Genomic DNA, 9,967 nt, shown 5'->3' on the forward strand with positions numbered 1-9,967 from the left:
GAAAAGGAAAAGAACCGTCAAAATTACATCTAGGTATATATGAATGGGAAGCAATAAAACTATAAGATGGTTACTCAAGGCAGTAGGAATAGCTTTTTAGTTTTGCATAGTCAAAATACCAAATTGTACTAAGGCTTCAACCCATAAGTTTCTGTTTTTATACATATTTTCTCCAACACAGAACAAAGTAATATGGCCATTTAAAAATTATGTGATTCTTTTATCAATACAAACAACAAAACTAGCTTATAGAGGAAAAGAAAAAAAAATGAAGTGCATTCATGGCTCATCTAAGTCGTTAATTGTTCCCTAGAAAACAGTGTTATGATTAGCCACATTACACTGCAAGTTCACATTAACTAAGATTAAAAAAAATACGTTCAGTTAATAAAGTTCAAATGCAAGATTCTCTCCTGAGTGATAAAATACAGACTTTGAAAGTTTAAATGAGAATTTTACAGAGATTAGATAGAATTTTCATAATAGTAATAATGATAATGACAGCAGTAGAGCAACAACATAGGATAATCATATGCATGTGCCACTTAATTTGTCAAGTATTACAAAAGGGGGAGTTTGGCTTTGGGGAGCTGCTGGGGACCTCGGGGGGGGGTGGGGGGGATGAAGACATGGAGCCGCTGGGACACTTGGGCTAGCGAGGTTTGCCCACTACTATGAGGCTGCTTGGGCCCCTGTTTCTGGCTCTGTTAGGGATGGGGATGGGGCTAAGGCTGGCTGGGACTGGTGAGACACCGCTGAACTCCAGTTTAATTCTTGAATTTTCTTCGTGGAAATTTAAATACTTCCTGCTCAACAAGCCCTTTATGGAAGCTGCCTTGCATCACTTGGACAGCAACGTCACATTTATAATCTTCCAAGTGCATTCTCAGTATAAGAATGTGACCGTTTCTTTCTACAAGAAAGGAGCTCCAGGGACAAGGGTGGACAAAAGACTAGTTTCCATTCTCAGACCAGAACGGAGCATTTGTAAACAGTACCTGGGGACTTCTGAAGCGGAGGTCTAGAGTGTGGCCATTCCACTTTCTTATTCAGAAAAAGGTCCTATCCCTGGAGGCTGTCATCTGGAGTTTGATTTTGATGTGGATCCTAACATATACTTGGCGTATAATTTTGAAACAGTGATCAGTTTTGCCCCAGCAAATCTAGGATATGCCAGAGGCTCAAACCTGACCCTTGTGATGTGGGCCCTGGCCAGAACTCCAGATGGTGGTTGCAGTATGATGTCTATCAAGACTTTTTGCCAGAGAACAACCCCACAAAAGAGGTGCTGCTAAGTCACAGGCAGAAGAGAACTGCAGTGTCTCAGGTGGAAGCCAATGGCTTCAAAGTTGCTACTCTAAGATAAGACCATTGTTTATTTCTCATCTGTCCCAGGACAGGGTGTAATGTATAATGTTATTTTATGGGACCCAGTTTTAAATACATCTGCTGTTTGTGTTCCTGTTCACACATATGCCCGTCACTTCAGTACAGTTCTAGATAATTGTTCTTCTCTTGAAAGTCTTTCAACCAAAGTGGTTTTATTTTACTATTTTTGCTGTCCTTGGTCTCTTCATTTGTTTCTTCAAACACAGATTGGGAAAACAGAACTTTTCTTCATAGGATCTATCATCGTAGTATTCTTCAGTATGATGATGGCCTGGTTCTGACCGCAGTTGATGGAGGCCTCAGCAGGATTTTCCTGATCCTGATTTGATGGAGATTTGGGTTGATCCTCATTTGCATACTCTGTTTTGGACTGGTCCTAGGATTCCTCCACTCATCTGTGGAATTTATTTTTTTTAACTTCTCTAGGAGACTTGAAGATTTTTCCTGACGATGTATTCTGGGTGGCTTTTTCTTGTAGGGCCATTGCTATTCCGGTACCTCTCACAGATTGCCTAAGAATCTTGAATATACTGGCTTGTGGAATTGCGGGCTTCTACTCTGTTGTCCTAGCCATCCACAGTTGTTTTTATACCAGCCTTTCCTACAAAACTTTGAACGCACTCAAGAGAGCAGTCAACATCAATTTCTTTTTTTTTTTTTTTAATATATTTTATTTGGTCATTTCCAAGCATTATTCGTTAAAGACATAGATCATTTTCTTTTCCTCCCCCCCACCCCCCATAGCCGACGCGTAAGTCCACTGGGCATTAGATGTTTTCTTGATTTGAACCCATTGCTTTGTTGATAGTATTTGCATTAGAGTGTTCATTTAGAGTCTATCCTCTGTCATGTCCCCTCAACCTCTGTATTCAGGCAGTTGCTTTTTCTCGGTGTTTCCACTCCCATAGTTTATCCTTTGCTTATGAATGGTGTTTTTTTCTCCTGGATTCCTGCAAGTTGTTCAGGGACATTACACCGCCACTAATGGAGAAGTCCATTACGTTCGATTATACCACAGTGTATTAGTCTCTGTGTACAATGTTCTCCTGGTTCTGCTCCTCTCGCTCTGCATCACTTCCTGGAGGTTGTTCCAGTCTCCATGGAACTTCTCCACTTTATTATTCCTTTTAGCACAATAGTACTCCATCACCAACATATACCACAGTTTGTTCAGCCATTCCCCAATTGATGGGCATCCCCTCATTTTCCAGTTTTGGGCCACCACAAAGAGCGCAGCTATGAATATTTTTGTACAAGTCTTTGTGTCCATTATCTCTTTGGGGTACAGACCCAGCAGTGCTATGGCTGGGTCAAAGGGTAGATATTCTTTTAGCACCCTTTGGGCATAGTTCCAAATTGCCCTCCAGAATGGTTGGATCAGTTCACAGCTCCACCAGCAATGAATTAATGTCCCTATTTTGCCACATCCCCTCCAGCATTCATTACTTTCCTTTGCTGTTATGTTAGCCAATCTGCTAGGTGTGAGGTGATACCTCAGAGTTGTTTTGATTTGCATCTCTCTGATTATAAGAGATGTAGAACACTTCTTCATGTGCTTGTTAATAGTTTTGATTTCTTTATCTGAGAACTGCCTATCCATTTCCCTTGCCCATTTATCAATTGGAGAATGGCTTGATTTTTTGTACAATTGATTTAGCTCATTATAAATATGAGTAATTAAACCTTTGTCAGAGGTTTCTATGAAGATTTTTTCCCAATTTGTTGTTTCCCTTCTGATTTTAGTTATATTGGTTTTGTTTGTACAAAAGCTTTTTAATTTGATGTAGTCAAAATTATTTATTTTACATTTTGTGATTCTTTCTATATCTTGCTTGGTTTTAAAGCCTTTCCCCTCCCAAAGGTCTGACATGTATACTATTCTGTGTTTACCCAATTTACTTATGGTTTCTTTCTTTATGTTTAAGTCACTCACCCATTTTGAATTTATCTTGGTGTAGGGTGTGAGGTGTTGATCTATTCCTAGTCTCTCCCACACTGTCTTCCAATTTTCCCAGCAGTTTTTATCGAATAGTGGATTTTTGTCCCAAAAGCTGGGATCTTTGGGTTTATCGTATACTGTCTTGCTGAGGTCGCTTTCCCCCAATCTATTCCACTGATCTTCCTTTCTGTTTCTTAGCCAGTACCAAATTGTTTTGATGACTGCTGCTTTGTAATATAGTTTTAGGTCAGGGACTGCAAGGCCCCCATCATATGTGTTTTTTTTCATTATTTCCCTGGATATCCTTGATCTTTTGTTCTTCCAAATGAACTTTGTTATGGTTTTTTCTAAATCAGTGAAGAAGTATTTTGGTAGTTCAATGGGTATGGCGCTAAATAGATAAATAAGTTTGGGTAGGATGGTCATTTTTATTATATTGGCTCGTCCTATCCATGAGCAGTTAATGTTTTTCCATTTGTTCAAGTCTAGTTTTAGTTGTGTGGCGAGTGTTTTGTAGTTGTGTTCATATAGTTCCTGTGTTTGTCTTGGGAGGTAGATTCCTAGGTATTTTATTTTGTCTAAGGTGATTTTGAATGGGATTTCTCTTTCTAGTTCTTGCTACTGAGCTGTGTTGGAGATATATAGAAAAGCTGATGATTTATGTGGGTTTATTTTGTATCCTGCAACTTTGCTAAAGTTGTTGATTATTTCAATTAGCTTTTTGGTTGAATCTCTAGGATTCTTTAAGTAGACCATCATGTCATCCGCAAAGAGTGATAACTTGGTCTCCTCCTTGCCTATTTTGATGCCTTCAATTCCTTTATCTTCTCTAATTGCTACTGCTAGTGTTTCTAGTACAATGTCAAATAGTAGAGGTGATAATGGGCATCCTTGTTTCACTCCTGATCTTATTGGGAATGCATCTAGTTTATCCCCATTGCAGATGATATTAGCTGTTGGTTTTAGATATATACTGTTTATTATTTTTAGGAATGACCCTTCTATTCCTATGCTTTCTAGTGTTTTTAATAGGAATGGGTGTTGTATTTTATCAAAGGCTTTTTCTGCATCTATTGAAATAATCATGTGATTCTTGCTAGTTTGCTTGTTGATGTGGTCAATTATGTGGATGGTTTTCCTAATGTTGAACCAGCCCTGCATCCCTGGTATGAATCCTACTTGATCATGGTGAATGATCCTTCTGATCACTTGCTGGAGTCTTTTTGCTAGTATCCTATTTAAGATTTTTGCATCTATATTCATTAGGGAGATTGGCCTATAGTTTTCTTTCTCTGTTTTTGACCTGCCTGGTTTTGGAATCAGTACCATGTTTGTGTCGTAAAAGGAGTTTGGTAGAACTCCCTCTTTGCTTATTATGTCAAATAGTTTGTATAGTATTGGGATTAACTGTTCTCTGAATGTTTGATAGAATTCACAGGTGAATCCATCAGGCCCTGGGGACTTTTTCTTAGGAAGTTCTTTGATGGCTTGTTGGATTTCAATTTCTGATATGGGATTATTTAGGAATTCTATTTCCTCTTCTGTTAGTCTAGGCAGTTTGTATTTTTGTATATATTCATCCATTTCTCCTAAATTGGTGTATTTATTGCCATATAATTGGGCAAAGTAATTTCTAATGATTGCCTTAATTTCCTCCTCATTGGAGGTGCTGACCCCTTTTCATCTTTAATGCTGTGAATTTGCTTTTCTTCCTTCCTTTTTTTAACTAGATTGACCAGTACCTTGTCTATTTTGTTTGTTTTTTCAAAGTACCAGCTTCTTGTCTCATTTATTAAATCAATAGTTCTATCACTTTCGATTTTATTAATTTCTCCCTTAATTTTTAGGATTTCTAATTTGGTTTTCTGCTGGGGGTTTTTAATTTGATCGCGTTCCAGTTTTTTCATTTGCATTTCCAATTGATTGATCTCTGCTCTCCCTTGTTTGTTAATATAAGCATTCAGGGATATGAATTTACCTCTGATTACCGCTTTGGCTGCATCCCAAAAGGTTTGAAAGGATGTTTCGCCATTGTCATTTTCCTCGATGAAATTATTAATTGTTTCTATGATTTCTTCTTTAACTAAACGGTTTTGGAGTATCATATTGTTTAATTTCCAATTGGTTTTAGATTTGGTTTTCCATGTACCATTACTAATCATTATTTTTATTGCCTTGTGATCTGAGAAGGCTGCATTCATTATTTCTGCTTTTCTGCATTTGTGTGCTATGTTTCTGTGACCTAATGTATGGTCAATTTTTGTGAATGTGCCATGTGGTGCTGAGAAGAAGGTGTATTCCTTTTTATCCCTATTTATTTTTCTCCATATGTCTATTAATTCTAATTTTTCTAAGATTTCATTCACTTCTTTTACCTCTTTCTTATTTATTTTTTGATTTGATTTATCTAAATTTGATAATGGTTGGTTTAAGTCTCCCACTAGTATGGTTTTATTGTCTATTTCTTCCTTCAATTCTCCTAGTTTCTCCATTAGAAATTTGGGTGCTATATTATTTGGTGCATACATATTGATTAATGATATTTCCTCATTGTCTATAGTCCCTCTTAACAAAATATAATTACCTTCCCTATCCCTTTTGATCAGGTCTATTTTTGCATTGGCTTTATCAGATATCATGATTACCACTCCTGCCTTCTTTCTATCAGTTGAAGCCCAGTAGGTCTTACTCCATCCTTTAATTCTGACCTTGTGGGTGTCAACCCGCCTCATGTGTGTTTCTTGAAGACAACATATGGTAGGGTTTTGGATTCTAATCCATTCTGCTATTCGTCTACGTTTTATGGGTGAGTTCATCCCATTCACGTTCAAAGTTATGATTGTCATTTGTGGACTCCCTGGCATTTTGATTGCCTTCCCTAATTCTAACCTTTTCTTCTTCGGCTCTACCTTTTAGTCCAGTGATTTACTTTGAAACAGTCCCCCTTGTCCCCTCCCTTGATGTTTCCCTTTTTAGTCCCTCCCTTTTTGTTCCCTCCCCCTCCCCCCTCTCTTTCCCTCCCTTTTTGTTCTCCCTCTCCCCCTCCCCCCCTTGGTTTTCCCTTCTCCTTACCCTTGTTGGGTAAGATAGAATTCAAGATCCCAATGGATCTGGATGTTTTTCCCTCTCAGAGCTGATTTCCCTGAGATTGAGGTTTAAGTAACCCCCCCCTTCTCTTCCTCTCCTTCTTATAGGAGTTTTCTTCCCCTCCCCTTCCCATGTGAATCTTTGTGTGAGAATGATTATTCTATTTGGTCTTTCTTTACCCCCTATTTATACATTACATTTTCCCCACATGTTAGTATACATAGGTTGATATAAATGTAGTCCTTATAGAAGAGAGTTTGAGTAAAAGAAGAAGATAACATTTTCCCCTTTCCTTAATATTTACCTTTTCAGGTATTCCTTGCTCTTTGATTTTCGGTATCAAACTTTCCACAGAGCTCTGTTCTTTTCTTTGCAAAAAGTTGGAAGTCTTCTATTTTGTTGAATGCCCATACTTTCCCTTGGAAGTATATAGTCAGTTTTGCTGGGTAGCTGATTCTTGGTTGGAGACCCAGCTCTCTTGCCTTTCTGAAGATCATGTTCCATGCCTTACGATCATTCAGAGTAGAACTTGCAAGGTCTTGGGTGACCCTGATTGGCATTCCTTTATATCTAAATTGTCTTTTTCTGGCTTCCTGTAGGATTTTTTCTTTTGTTTGATAGCTTTGGAATTTGGCAATTACATTCCTGGGAGTTGTCTTTTGGGGGTTTAGTGTAGAAGGTGTTCTGTGAGCTCTGTCAGTGGCTGTATTGCCCCCTTGTTCTAGAATCTCTGGGCAATTTTCTTTGATTATATCTTGTATCACCATGTCCAGTTTGGTGTTTATTTCTGGCTTTTCTGGGAGTCCAATTATTCTTAAATTATCCCTTCTCCCCCTATTTTCCAGATCTATCACCTTGTCGGTGAGATATTTTATGTTCTCTTCTAATTTCTTGGTATTTTGGCTTTGCTTTATTAATTCTTGCTCTTTTACATGATCGTTGTCTTCCAGCTGCCTGATTCTGGCCTTTAAAGCCTGGTTTTCTTTTACAGTTTGGTCAAACTGGTTTTGTAGATGCGTGAATTTATTTTTCATTATTTCCAACTTTTCCTCCCAGAAGGCTTCCATCTTTTTGGTCATTTCTGATTCAAATTCTTCATAGGTTTGTGGAGAGTTTCCATTTCCTTCGGAAGGTTTTGGAGCATTTTCTTTTATATTATCTTCTGTCTGCTCTGTATTTTGTATTTTGGCTCCATAGAATATGTCCAAAGTCGCCCCTTTCTTCTTATTTTTCTTGGTATTTTGGGGCTTCTGTGGTTCTGTGGAGTTTGCCATTTCTGAATGTGGAGGATTAGTTTTCCTTGTCTCTGTCTGGTGTTCAGAGGCTTTAGTCCTGGGCAGATGGTTCTATGAGCTTTCCCTGGGTTAAACTGAATATGCCTCACTGGAACTGGAATGGAAGGTTCGGACCACGAGGCCACACTCTCCCCCCCGGCTCGCTTTCCTGAAGTTGCCTTCAGAATCGCTGGCCGTGAGGCTGTTTCGTCGGCCTGCGGGGGGATGGGCTGCAGCTTTCCCAAGCTCTAGGGCAAGGACTTTCACTGAGACTTGGATAGCAGTATCCAGCCTGTGAGGCTGTCTTGCCCGCCCTGAGGGTTGCTGTTGTTTCGACCAGCTCTCTGCAGCGGAAGCCCCAGGCAGTAACTTTCACCAGGACTGTAGAAGGCCCTGAGGGTTCTGCTCTCTGAGCCCGGCTGGGCTGCGGCTTCCGGGAGCCTTGGACTCTGCGCTCCTACCCCTGAGGTCCGAGGGATCTCGGGTTCTGGCTTTTAAGGGGAGCCGTACCTTTTGATCCGGGTCCAGGTCCAGGAGGAGGGTTCCCAGGGTCTGTGCTGTTGATCGTTTTGAATTTCGGCGCCTTAGGAGCTTATATTTTGAGATCGGTCGGGAAGGGTTTTCAGGAGATCTGAGCTTTAGCTTTCTCTAAGCCGCCATCTTAACCGGAAGTTCCGTCAACATCAATTTCAACAGAGCTTACACTAAGGAGATCTTTCAAACTAACGACTTTGTCTTTCTGGCCACGTACTGGCCTTGAGCAGGATCACAATCCAGATCCGGGGAGAGAAGAGACAGCCGTTTTTCCCTCCCCACCCCTACAAGATGTGGAAGCGAGAGCGAGAGCTGAGAGTTACCAACATCCTGGATCCCAGCTACCAAGTGAGTCCAGTCTCTTGAGAGAGAGACGCGCCAGCTGCTTGGTATAGTGCAGGCAGCTAGCTCTTTCAGCTGGAGGAGGAGGCTGCAGGAGAGAGAACACCCCAGCTGATGTGATGTGAGACATGACGTCTCCCATGGCTGCTCTTGCCCTGTTCAGCCGGTGCCGACGGTCCCGAGGACAGACACACAGACAGACAGCCCGTCGTCTCAGGGCTTGTTCAGGACCCTTCAGGTCATTCTGTTGCTAGGTGTGGAGTGAGAGAAGGCAGGAAATGACTGTATTTGATGGCAAGGAAATGTTTTCCCATTTTCAATGATTTGAAGAGAGCCTACAGTTTAATGTTCAACTTAACCCATTAAATGTAGAAGATGAGGAAGGAGAAGTAAGCGTGGAGTGGTCAAAGGGATGCTCAGCCTCATTGTCCCGTCATTCTTGAAATTCTTCATCTCACCACCCTTCCGGTGTTTTTTATTTGTCTAATTATGGTGGTGGTTTATGGAAGGCTCACCTTCAGGATGGGCAGACCTGCTGCCAGGTGAGTCCTGAATACACTCTGGAGTTGGGAAAATAGAGAAATGAAGAATGGCTCATTTAATTATCTATCAGCGACTCACCAGTCACAAGGAACCACAGTCTCAGTTCTCTTTCTCTAGACCTCTGTATCATCCTTTCTCATTAGGTGATGTTATGGAAAAGGCATCCTTTATTTATTTTGTGGCTTAAGTTAGAATAATCATCTCTGATATTTCCATTGACTGATAAGAGGCTGATTTATATAATGAAGAATGGTGACAAATTTGGTTTTCAAATCCAAATAAATGGCCATTCTTGCCTTTCTCTGGACTTTTCAAAAAAAAAAAAAACACCAAAATAAATATCTAACATATGTTGTTTGAAAAAAAATTACAAAAAGAAATTTAACTCTTAATAAACTTATGACCCAAAATGAAAACTAAAGACATGGATATTATGTACATGAATTCCACTAACAATATATCAATAAAGGTACATTGAAAAAAGGATTATTCCAAATTGATTCATTTTTAAAATGCAGGCTTGAAGAGGATGGATGCTATAGGTCCTTGTCAATGTCATCAAAATTCTTTAAAAGATTATACTTGAGTCTAATACTTATGATCAATGTAGATAATTCAAAGAAACTCTAGAAAGTACTCCAAGGAGATTAAAGATTGGGGGAAAGAAGCTACCTGTAGAACAATATTTATAGCAGCTCTTTTTGGTATAGCAAAGAACAGGAAACTGAAGTGATGCTTATGAATTGGGGGATGGCTAAATAAGTTCTAAATGATTGCAATGGAATACTATGGTGCAATCAGAAATGACAAAAAAGATCATTGCAGAAACATTTGGAAAAATGTATATGAATTTATGCAA

The 9,967-nt window shown here is 39.6% G+C and overlaps 1 pseudogene; it reads left to right on the forward strand.

The window, feature by feature from the left end:
• The first annotated feature begins 713 nt into the window (after positions 1–713).
• On the forward strand, positions 714–9,410 carry LOC100015729 (transmembrane 7 superfamily member 3-like; annotated as a pseudogene).
• Positions 9,411–9,967: the final 557 nt, after the last annotated feature.

This window comes from Monodelphis domestica, chromosome 4 (genome assembly GCF_027887165.1).
Source record: "Monodelphis domestica isolate mMonDom1 chromosome 4, mMonDom1.pri, whole genome shotgun sequence".
NCBI classification, from domain to species: Eukaryota; Metazoa; Chordata; class Mammalia; order Didelphimorphia; family Didelphidae; genus Monodelphis; species Monodelphis domestica.